The following is a 12,579-nucleotide window of genomic DNA, read 5'->3' on the forward strand; positions in this document are numbered from 1 at the left end:
TGGCATCAGCACAGGCCTGAACATTGGATTTTGCAAACATCATGCATCCCAAGGGTGAGGTCTGTTGGAATACGGAACAGTCATTAGTAAAAACCCATGGTACTGAGACAAAATGAAAGCTTGAAATTCCACTAAGTGTAGGAACAGCGAGTTGAGATGTGGTGGTTTTGGTTTCACTTTCACCTACTTACTTAGCCTGCTTTAGTTGTAACAAGAAAATGCCTGATAATATCAGTAAAGATCTTGTCAAAAGCCTTCAGTCATTTCTGTCTTGCGTGGTTGGATGAAACTTACTCTCCAACAAAATCAACATACACTTGATCTGATTTGATCACACTATGCAGCAGGTCTGCATACACATGAAGATAAATCCCCCATCTTTATTCTGCTTTTTCACTCCATCACCCCCAAAGCATTGCAGTACAATTTAAAGTGACTCCATTTATGAGTCAATGATGCCTACACATCTTCCTTTGTGAAGAGGGACTTTTGTGATATTACCTTGGAGACTAATTAAGCTGAATATGAGTGCCAGAACACCTTGACACCAAGGTTAATGGTCCGAGCCTATCTTCCTTTCAGGGATGAGAAGCCTGCATGGAAGTCAACTTGGCGACATTAATTGTCGTATGGAGCAGAGCAGAGTGAGTGCTTCTGAAGTCATTCTTTGCTATTACATTAATGGCATTGCCGTGTCTATGTTCTTTAAGTAATTGGCAGTCTTTTTCTCACAGGTCTTGTCCTCCATTTGCTTTCACAGAAGATTAGACACTATTGTGTACACTATCTTCTCAATGCATAAGATGCATGTATAGAGAAACCAGAATATAATAGGTTGACAGGACAAAAAGAGGATAGGAACGGGGAGAGGGAGGAAGGGAGGGAGAAGGGAAAATATGTCAGGTTTGTCTCTTCAACCCCTTGTGTGTAACGTTTCCATTGCAAAGTAGAGCATTAAGCATGACAACTTCCATTATCTCAGGAGCCTGATCTGCATTTTATTTTTTTCATAAAAATATTAATTGAAGGTATCTGCATTGCCACTGCTTTTGTCTGTATGAAACAAAATCTAAATGTTTTTGGGAACACAAGATCAAGGAAGGTCAGAGCTACATTCAGACTATGTAGCTTTGTATGGTTTATACAGGGATTGCTTTGCAGCAATGCATTAGTATTCTGATTCAGCACACAAAAGCTGATAACTCTGGGTTCTGCCACATGTGAAACGGAGCGATAATTTATCAGAACCTTGACTAGTGCCCTACACTTCTTTGTCTGGCCTGGTCCACATCAATTTCTCAGGTTTGTAAGCATTAGAAGCAATGTATTTCCACATGGATCAAATCATAAAAAAGTGACAAAGTGCAGAGCATGCAGGACAGGGCAGAGTGAAGATCCCATTTCTCATACCACCTGTCCCTTGGGTAGTCTTCCATCATCAGGTCCCAGCATTACTTTGTATTTGATTAGCACTTTGCATTCATTCACACTCCTACGTTCTTCTTAGGCAAATCCTGCAACCATCAAAGCTCGGTCAGCTAAGGCTGGAGGTAGACACGTTTGATTCTGATTTTCGTAGAGCTGAGGCCATTTTTTATTTTTTTTTTTAAGATCACTGCTGCTCATAGTATGTACACTCAACCCAGGTTTGCCTCTGGTGAATAGGTTTAGCAGGTTTTCCCACGGTTTCAAAAACTTGCAACACCTGTTTGATTAGAGATATAGCAGGAGAAAATATGTGTGTATACTATGGGAAGCAAATACTCTCAAACCACTTTTGACTGTTTTAAAAATTACTGCAATCCTTCAGCTTCATGCATTATAATGGCCAAGTGAATGGGTTGGGGAAATTGCTTTCCCACTAGAATGTCCAGAAATTAGCTGTTTAGACTGAAGTATTAAAACTAAAAGAGGTTTAGGAAAGGGGGTATTCAAGAAAAGCATGGAAACGTTGCCATTTTCCCCCAGAGGTCACAATCAAAATTGAAGGGGTTTGGGGAAAATGTGGGTGGGGGGAGTGTGCTTGTGACAAGGAAACAGCATGAGGAATAGAGGAGGGGATTTAGTTCATGCTTCCAGGCATTGGGAATAGCATGTCAGAAGGTACAAGAAGTAGACCTGGAAGAGGACAGAAAGAGTGGCAGACAGTAATAAATGACAAGCTCCTTTTGAAAGAAGATCTGGTAAGCAATATAAGTGGAGAAAGAGGAGATTCAGACTCAGTTCTCTTATTCATTTTAAATAAGACACTTGTCTGTGGTGGATGTGACTTCTGAATGAGCTCCCACATGCAGGGAGAAGGATCTTAGCTTTGCATATCCCGGATTCCCATGGAAGCCAGCTTACATGTGGTTACAGCCACGGATTATGCAGAGCACCACCCTTCATGATTTAACAAATCCAGAACTGCTCATATGGGAAGGAGGAAGGGAGGGAAGGAAAGAAAGAAAGAAAGAATCTATGTTTATCAGTAATGGATACTGTGGTGTGCATTGATCTGAGGTCACCAGCTATTTGCAGGTGCTAAATGCAACCTGCAAAAAAAAAAAAAAAAAAGCTGTAGGCATGAAAGCACATTTTTAATTCTTCCCTGATCAGCAATTTGCCTCTTGGTTCGTCGGTTTGGTTTTGCTGGTTAGTAAAATGATGGGCTCTTAGCAGAATCCCAGCCCTCGTTTAAAATGGAAATCAAGTAGCACAAAAAAGGGCAACAATCTGGCATCTGTTGAAAAAAGAAGGAGATGAATCAATTGGATTTGGCAGCTGTGATATCTAAGACCAGAAGGAGCATAGCTGTCTGTGATGTGAAATGTAGAATTAAGTGGAAAGCTTTAGGAACAGTTCACTTTTGGCTGCTAGCCCTTTGTGGACATAAGAGCTCATCTCAGTGGCTGTTTCTGAGCTACGCAACACTGCGTTTTGCTGCAATTGATTGATTTCAACGTAGAATTGAAACGGGTGGCCAACCCAACCTCCAGTGCTGCATTACTAATTATTTAACAATAGGACAAGTCAGTTCAGATTAAACCATTCTTTGAGCATTTATATATGACACGGTGGCCATCTGAGTGTCATTTTTAACACAGGTTTTGTTACATGCATATGCCGTTTTCAGTGCTTGATGAATGTCTGTTAAATAAGCATCATTCTACTATTAAAATTGAAGGAATAGCTATTTTGCGTGTTTCATTACACCACAGCCTGCACAACTGGTGACCCTCCAGCTCAGATACTGCCCACCAGCCATCTATAGTGGCCTGCCAGTTGCTTGACAGGCTCCCTGGGGATATTTGCAGTCACAGGTAGGCAGAAAGAGCAAGTTTATAAAGCCCCTGATGGACCACCAGGCATAGCTCACAGCGTGCTTTAGGCTCAGAGGGTCAAGTTCTGCAGGCCTGCCAGGCCATCACAGACATTTCCTTCCTTGTACAGAAATGAGAAGCAAGCAGAATGTTCAAAGCTATCCATCTTCTGCCAGGGCCATTCTTCTCCTCTGGAAACCCCCGAACACCACCTCAAGATGCAAGGAGGAGATTGTGGGTTAGATCCTATGTCGCACTAGCCTTGTCTTCTGTGAAAAAAATGTAGAGATGGATGACCTCATCTCAGATTAACTGAGAAATTAACTGAGAAACTTATTTTAAAAATCATTAATAACTTAGTTTTCTGAACCTATCCCATGCTCAGATCCCACACTTCCCAGCCAGCCCTACTCATCACCCAGGCACCCATTCTGCCAGTCTCTGGACCAGTCACTTGCCAGACCAGTAAGTGAAGGGAAACAGAATATGTTTGGTGGCTGGTAGGGAAAGTGTTTGATTGATTGATTGATTGATTGATTGATTGATTGACTGCATTTATACCCCGCCTTTTTTCCTCTTGCAAGGAACCCAAGGCAGCTTACATTATCCTCCTCCTCTCCATTTTATCCTCACAACAACAACCCTGTGAGGTGGGTTGGGCTGAACCCAAAGTCACCCAGTGAGCTTCCATGGCCGAGTGGGGACTAGAACCTGGATCTCCCAGCTCCTAGTCCAACACTCTTGCCACTGCACCACACTGGCTCTCATAAAGTGTTTCAGTAATGGACAAGGCTTGGGGACTGGAGAGCTGGAATTTTTTTGCTGGCTTGGATTTTAACAATCCCCCCCCACCAGGTTCTCCTTGTGTCTGGGTTTGAGCGGGAGAGGCCATGGCTCAGTGACAGAGCACATGTTTTGCATGGAGAAGGTCCCAGGTTCAATTCCCAGCATCTCCAGACAGGATTGGAAAAAAGTATGCTTCAAACCCTGGAAAGGTGCCGCTAGTCACTGTTGACAATACTGGGCTAGATGGACCCCGGGTCTGACTCAGTATAAGGCAGCTTCCGATGTTCCTGTGTTCCATCTCACCAGCACCTCTAGTAAAATGTGTGCAATGTTATCTGGCTGTTTGAGGATTACTGTTGTTGGATAGCCACCTGCCTCCTAGAAATAGATGGAAAGCAGAAGCTACTGAAGCCATGACACGGTGGCTCCCTCTGGGTCTAGGGGCTGGATACACCAGATCTCGTCTGATCTTGGAACCTAAGCAGCATCAGCCCTGGTTAGGACTTGAATGGGAGACTGCCTGGGAATCAGGCTTCCTGCATCGAGCAGGGGGTTGGATTCGATGGTCTTGTAGGCCACTTCCAACTCTATGATTCTATGAGTTCTACTCTGGCCCTCTGGGCCTACCTGTATAACAAATAAACTGAGACATGTTGGGATGCAGCACCCGACATGCAAACAGAACATGATGGCATGAGGGGACAATTGGGGGGGGGGGAGCAGGGCAGGGGATGAGGAGAGGAATCATCATGGAAGGATTTGATGCCTGTGCAGTGGCAGCAACCACTGTTGATCAGTTGCGCTTGCACTGCCCCCCTGCCAAGGACTGGTTGGTGGATTTTCCTCTCACACAGAAAAGCTGGGTCTCGGCGGGGTGGAGGACAAAGACCTAACAGCAGGGGGTGGGGGAGAAGAGGGAGGGGGAGGGGGAGGGAGCTAGCAGAAGAGGGGGCTGACAGAGGGGAAGGGTTAACTGCATGGGGAGGGAAGAAGAGAGAGGGGTGGAGCTGAGCACACATGCACAAGGATACGAAGATGGTGGAGCTGCAGATGCTGCTGAAGGAGGAGATCCCAGGAGGGCACCGGGCACCGGGCACCAGCCTTGAGGGGGTCGCCACATGCTGCGAGACAAACTACATACAGGTTAATACACAGAATGTGAAAATGGGTGGTCTGCCTCATTCCACACCACACCCGCCCAGAAACCACTCAGTCCACCAATGTCAGGGAAAGGAACCATTGGGCATCACTCCCCCTATTGCACAACGGAGCCAGTGCATCCTCCAGTGGTACCAAACAACTATGTACCTAGCCCTACCCGTAATATGGCTTGTTCACAGCAGAGCCCTGTTCGAACAGCTTCTGTGAACCAGAGGAATTGTACTTATGGCTCCAGTGAAGGGAGCCACAGCAGCAGTGGGAGCCGCAGTCATACAGAGCAGCACAGGTGGAAGCGTGGGAGCCCCTACTGCCGTCCCCACAGCCCCTCCCAGTGTGTATCCAGCCCCAGCCAGCTCAGCTGGCGCTCTATCCATCCGTCCATCCATCCATTCATCCATCCATCCATTTATCTATCTATCTATCTATCTGATTTATACCCCGCCATTCTACCAAAAAATGGCACTCAAGTCAGCTTACTAAAACCATTTAAAATAGATTAAAGCAATAAAACACATCAAAATACAATCAAAGCATAACCATTACACAGTAAAAACATCATTCCAACCAGCAGCCCTACTTTCAACAGACCCAAAGGCCTTCCTTCTTGAATAAATCACTTGTCCCCTTCTTCTGCTTCTGCCCCTGCTCCAATGCCTCTCCCTCCTGCTACTGCCCCCTCTTCTGCTGCCCCAGATGCAGCTGCTTCTGCCGCAGGGGCTCAGCCCCTGATGGTGGCTTGCTTGACTCCTCCTGCTGCCTCTTCCACTCCTTCTCCAAGTCTTCCCATTCAGTTCTACAGCATGAACATAACCAATAAACTCCATTCCTGTTCTTCATCCCTGGCTGATATCTTTTCCTGACTAGCTAGAGAACATCCCTAGGAGCACATGAAAACACAAACAAGAAGGCTGCCATGTGGGTGAGGCAGAATTTTGTAACAGATAGTGCTGCCCATGTGATGTGGACAGGGCTAGTCAAAGACATTTTGGTGCCTGAGGTGAAGAATAAGGTAGTGCCTCCCCCCACCTGCCCACCCGAGTACAAAACCAAATTGTACTGGCTGTTGGTTGATGATGGGACATCATCCTTCACCTCACCTGAAGGCAACAGGCTAGGTTAGGGGGCACAGGGCAGACTCTGTGGCACACAGCTCTCTCTTCCCACCACACTGCGTGCCTCCCAGCATCTGCTGCCTGAGGTAACTGCCTCACTTTGCCTAATGGTAGGACCAGCCCTGGATGTGGTGCAGTTTAGCCAGTGTTTAGAGAAAATGCTCCATCGATCTGGGCTTTGTGAAAGAAACAGACTGTTTGCGGACATCACCGTACTACAGTGATTCAGCCAGGAAGGAGGGAAGCAGCAGAGGGTGGCAGATGTCAGACAATCCAATTGTGGAAATGGCATTACCCCCCTTACAAATATGCATGAAGTTACCAAGGTTTGTGGAGAAAAGATGGGTGGCTCCCATCCAACCGACATAGAAAAAACACACACATTTAGCTGGACTAAAATGGTTCTATCTCCAACAGTGCAAATGACAGTGGAAGAGAATCATTTCCCTGACATCATGGGGAAATTTCAGCGTTAGTGCCATCTTATCTAGATTCCCCAAGGTGTGGACTAAAATAAACAAAGCTAGGCAAGGCAATAGCTGTCCCTGAGGTATCATTTCAGACTGTGTTTGTTTCCCAGTGGGCACCCCTGCAGGTTTTTTTAAAGAATCTGTTCACACTTTCAGGGTTTGCTTCTAGCTTCCAGAGTCTTCTTCAATTTCATTCCCAGCTCCTGGCTGCATTAATATGATAATGATGAGTCATTTAACACTAAATTCCAAGGGTGAAGCCAATTACCTGTGTGCGTATTGGTTAATGGTGGAGATGCTAATGAGACCTTTTGCAGCTTGCCTGAACGGAAATTGACCTATCAGAAGGTGGGACTCCAGCTCACCTACACTGCCACTTCACTGAAATGATCAGATAGGTATTAATAACCCAGCAGCAAGGGACAAAAGAACTAATGCAGTTGCACTGATTTCCCTGTTTTGGGGGTCCCTTCTTATAATATCTGTAGGACATGGGAACTACTGCAGTCTGTGTTCCTCTCAAACTGCTCCAGTGATGTACGATCACTTGGGCTATGTGTGGGGAGCTCACAAACTCCTGCCCAGACCAGCATTGCTCCATTTGTGGGTGGGGTAATGCTGAGATAGGTTTAAGCCTGAATTTCCTGATGTTACAGAAACAGTGTGAGAGGAGTACATGCTATAGCAGGGGTGGGGAACTTCAGTCCCACAGGCCAAATCTGGCCCTCCTGGGTTCTCAATTTGGCCATTCCATGTTTCCCAGATGTCCATTCCCCCATTTCCTGACCACACACCCTTCCCCCTTTTGCCAGTCATTTGGTGATTTCCCAGCTTTTGCATGTTTTTCCCCCCATTCTAAAAGGTTGCTACTGGCAGTGAGAGCTTTAAGCAAAATATGCTGGCATTTGTGGTATTCTGACCCTGCTCCCTTCTGCCTTTGGCCCCGCCCACCACTGGAATGCAGCCCCCGAGAGCTTCTCTGAAATGGAATTTGGCCCCTGGACTGAAAGGGGCTGTGCACCCCTGCACTGTAGTAAGTCCCATGGCCTAAAAGTAAATGTCAGAAGGGATGTTCAAGCTCAAAAATTCAAGCACTTGATCCTCAAGACTGCTTTGCCTTATATAAGGTGTTTAGTTCTAGGTTACTAATCAAGGGAGTCCTCTTCTGCTGTGTCCCCCTACCCCCCCCCCATGGAATGAGCTCCCTAGAAAGGTTCACCTGGCACCTATGTTGTACTCACTCCAGCACCAGGTGAAGGCCCTTTTATTCTCCCAACATTTTAGCTTCCTAGTATTTTAGCTCTGGTGTTTTAAATCTGTATTTTAAATCTCTGCATTGCTGCTAGGTTTCATTCTGGTTGTACTGTTACATTGTGGTTTTAAGCTTTTGTATTTTATTTTGCTTTAGGCTGCACTTTGTGGGTTCAATTTTTGTGAACTGCCCAGAGAGCTTCGGCTATTGGGCGGTATAGAAATGAAATAAATAAAATAAAATGTCATTTTCACAGTAGCAGGCTCAGGCATTTTCCAATGAAGCCCTAGATGCACGGTAGTGAACCTCTGGCTACTGCAGCCTCTATGACCCTTGTAGCTTTTCCACGTGGCCTAAGGGTCAAACTACACATTACATAGTATGTAGCTGAGCCTGATCCTTTTTCTTTACTGTACTGTAACTATGCATGGCCCCAATTTGGACTGGACCAGCACACATTCCCCCCAATCACCCACCCATTTGCTTCCCCAAATTCCACCCCACCACTACGTGCAGGAATTTTTAAAAAGGGCGGGCGGAGACTCCATCGACTGCTCCCTCCAGCTCGAAAACTGTCCCTACAGAAACACAGATATAACGTCTATTGCAAAAAAAATGTTTGCTCTCCCTCTCCAGCTGTTTGTGTTCTTCTGGTTATATTGATTCCAGATTTGTTTCATTTGGGCAACTACAAGTCAACATAGAAAATGACCAGGACACAATCCAGATTTTTTAGCTCAGGGGACAGGGAGGAAACAGGTGGATTTTTGTAATTTTGTAAGAAGTGGAATAATTTGTCAACTGAAAGTGGGGAGTGAAGGAGAGAGAAGGATGAAAGAACAAAGCCAAGGTTCCATGCTTTATCAACAGGGTGAATAACAGCAACATCGATGGATATAGAAAAGCAGCCTTCCTCCTCCTGGTACCCTCCAACTGTTTTGGATTTCAGCTTCCATCAGCCCCAGCCAGTGTGGTCAATGGTCAGGAATAGTGAGAGTTGTAGCCCAAAACATCTGGAGGGCCCCAGTTTGGGGAAGGTTGTGGTAAGGTATCGAGGAGAGGATGGTTTGGAAAGATAATTGGTTCTGTCTTGGACATACTGAGTATAAAATGGCAATGAGACATCTAAGAGGACATAACAGGCAGGCAAGTAGAGATTTGGGACTGGATGGAAGGAGAAGAGGCCCTGTGGTAGACAGCTTGGTATCATCAGATGAATCTAACCAACCATGGTACATCAGTGGCAATGTTACCCTTTTGGATTTCAGGTACCCGTAACATACTGGCCAGGTCTAAGGGTCAGCCCTATCATAAGGCTAAGTGAAGCAGCCACCTCAGATGGCAGATGCTGGGGTGCAGGGAGAGGCAGCAAGATGTTGGAGGACAGAGGGATGGGTGGTATATGGCCTGCCTTGTGCCCCCTACGCTAACTTGCTGCCCTCAGGTGTAGTGGAAGCCACTGTACCATCACTGGTGTTGAAGATTCAGCTGAAGATTCTGTATATGAAATGGGAGGAGGCATTATCTTCTCCTTTGCCTCAGGCAGCAAAATGCCCCAGACTAGCCCTTCTGGGTTAAATCTGCTTATGGTCTGTTTAAACCACAGCGGGCTATGCTAGAAAAAAAAATTGAAGGCAGCATTGTCTCTTGGATTACCCAAACCATGTAGGGAATGCAATTACAGTAGAATGTGACATAGCCAATCAGCCTGGCTACCTGAAGTCACTGAGGGCAGTTGTGAATTAGGGCAAGTGATAGCGATTTAAATGAATAAATAAATATTTTCATAAGGATTGCAAAACAAATTGCCTAAGGCTGCAATACTGTACATACATCCCTGGAAGTAAGTACCATTGAACTCAATGGGGTTTACTTCTGAGTAGACACGAATAGTGTTGCACTGCACATGTTTTGTTTGGTTTTGTTTGTACTAATAAAAATAGTCACCAGAGTATGGAGAGCAGTTTCTCTGTTCACCCCTAAAAACACAGCTCCCAATAAACAAAATGTAAACACATATATAATTTTATAGGCAATTGTGGCCAAAAAAAGGGGGCAGAGACATTACCAAAGTAATTCAGAAGGTCAGTGTAACAAATAGAAATTGAATCCCCCCTAACCACTGAACAATACTGCCCCTGGTAATCTCTGTTCCTTCCTTTACCTTTGATTTTATTCCAGTCTGAGGCTTTGTTGACTTTAATAAATACTGGGGGGGGGAGAGAGGAAAACATTGATGTGGTTTGTAATCTCTATGGATGCAAATTCTGTCAAAGGATCCCTTGCCGGGAGAATAAGCACATCAGCAGGGGCTTTGGAGATACCAAGAGGTAAATGAAAAAGCTCAAGGGATAAATGTACTATGTACCATAGTCGTTTGCCCTTGAAAGAATGAAATTATAGGTTTCATTAGAGGGCTGCATTGCACAGCCACAATGCATAAACAGAGCATATTTATCCCATTACTTCCTCGCCCTGCTGGGCTGCTGACACCTTGCTAATAGGAAACTTGTGGAATGTTAGGATTTACCTGGTGTATTTGGCAACCTGGCAGGTTTACTCTGTGTGGTACGGATGGAATCAGCTCATTCACAGTCTGTCACTGCCGAGATAGCATAGATGTCAGGCCTGAAATCTCCAGCTAATCTGCTGCTTGAGTCCTCAGCACAATAGCCTGAGATGGCTATGCTGCTCTCAACTGAAAGGTGCAAAAAAGAAAGATGCAAAAACAACCCAATTAGGTAATATATTTTATTGGACTCTCTTCTATTAATGTAGTAGTATGCAGGCTTTGGAATTGTATAAATCTTCATCAGATGGCAGGGGAAATTATCCAACTATCAAGTATTTATAAGCAAGGTTGATTAATTACTTAGGCTGCAACCCTGTGCCCACTTACCTGGCAGTGCAGCAAGCCCCATGGGACAAAGTGGGACTTACTTCTGAATAGACATGCATAGGATTAGTGGCTCTGTTAATAGCCTACTGGTAGGATGGCCACTTATGCATCACTGAAAAAGAGGAAATGCATCACCCAAGAAGAGGTCAAAAGAGGGCACAGATTTGCATAACATTTGCATATGCAAATTTAAATGTTGTAAAGGTTTGAGGCCTACAGAGGAAAGGTAAAAAGGTCAGGCCTAGAGGTCTGGGGACAGGGTTGTTGGGAGGGGGTATCCTTGAGAGAAGTAGATTCATTTCCCTGGTTAGGTTTCATTTTCCTGAGTTAGGTTTCATTTCTCCAGGTTTGAAACAGTACTTTCAGTTTTGGGGAAGGAGGGGATATAAGGGGGGAGACAGCTAGAGAGAGGCAGACCAGAGAGAGAGGAAGACCAGAGCCTGAAGAGAAAGCAGAAGGAAGCAGCCTGGAGAAGTCTAAATAGAGCTAGGGTAGAGGAACTTGCATTTTTGCAACCTTTATTTTCTCTTAATGCCTTTTGTATCACTCAGCTCTATTCCATAAGTACCTTTAGTTGTAATTTGTTTGCTTTAATTTACCAGTAAACTGTTGTGGCTAACACCCAGGTGTCTGAAGTGCCAATCACCCCATGTCTACAGCCTAAGCCCCAAGTTATTGGGAAGGGGAAGTTTAAAAGAAGGAAGGTGGAACTCTTAAGGAAGCAAAAGATCCTTGAGGAGTTGCTCAGGGGGTCCAGGTCATAAGGGGAACCCCGACACATGTCTAAATGTAAATTCAGAAATCGTTATGGTAATTTAAATGGAAAGACAATTTCATAGTGGGGAAGACTGACCAGGTGACCTGTATGCTTGCCTGTTCAGTCTGCTGTCCAGGTGCTAACTGGATGAGCAACTTCAGGGCCTCTGTTCTCCCTGCTTATGGTTCATTATCTTTATACTGGACTTGGACAGGACAGCCCTATATTTGAAGGGCTGTCCAGTCCAAGTCCAGTTTAAAGATATTGAACCTCAAATAGAGGACAGGCCTGTGGCAGCCCTTCAAATGGAGGACTGTCCTCTAAAAGAGCCCAGCCAGCCACCCTACTGGGGAAAGGGGCAAGCTCCACAGAAAAGTCATCCTTTGTAGGGAGAGGGCTCTTCCTTCAATCCCGACCATTTCCATTCAAAAGGATCTCAGGTACCTCTGCCTAGGGATGTACGAAAATCACTTACCTGTTTGCGGATTATGTTTATGGGGGGGGGGAGGCGTTCCATCCCTCCCCCCGGAATCCTGGACGGGGGGGGAGGCGCTCCGTTCCTCCCCCCCAGAATCCTCCGTGGCTGGCTGTGCTCCGCGGCAGCTCCACGGAGCAGCCAGCCAGGCCCAGCCAGGCCAGAGCCGTCCGCAGCCGGATTTCCGGCCGCGGAGGGCTCTGGGAAAAAAACAACAACCGCGTATGCAAAAGGCGGCGGCTACAGCCGCCGCCATTTGCGTTCCTTATTTTTGACGTCTTAATCTACGTAAATATTTACGTAAACTAAGACAGTGAAAATAAGGGGAACGCAAATAGCGTAGCGGACGCTATTTGCATTCCCCT

At 45.7% G+C, this 12,579-nt stretch overlaps 1 long non-coding RNA gene across 1 annotated transcript in view; it reads right to left on the reverse strand.

Moving 5' to 3' along the window:
• Window positions 1-3,020: 3,020 nt before the first annotated feature.
• LOC146353889 (uncharacterized) overlaps window positions 3,021-12,579 on the reverse strand; it is a 53,825-nt gene continuing 44,266 nt past the window's right edge. Inside the window, exons 2-3 of the long non-coding RNA XR_014787409.1 lie at window positions 10,614-10,781; window positions 3,021-3,571 (exon numbers count right to left, since the gene is read on the reverse strand). This is a non-coding gene — a long non-coding RNA (uncharacterized LOC146353889). The remainder of the gene's footprint in view (window positions 3,572-10,613; window positions 10,782-12,579) is intronic.

This window comes from Heloderma suspectum, chromosome 2, assembly GCF_057233095.1.
Source record: "Heloderma suspectum isolate Gila_16-S chromosome 2, 16-S_ref, whole genome shotgun sequence".
In the NCBI taxonomy this organism is placed as follows: Eukaryota; Metazoa; Chordata; class Lepidosauria; order Squamata; family Helodermatidae; genus Heloderma; species Heloderma suspectum.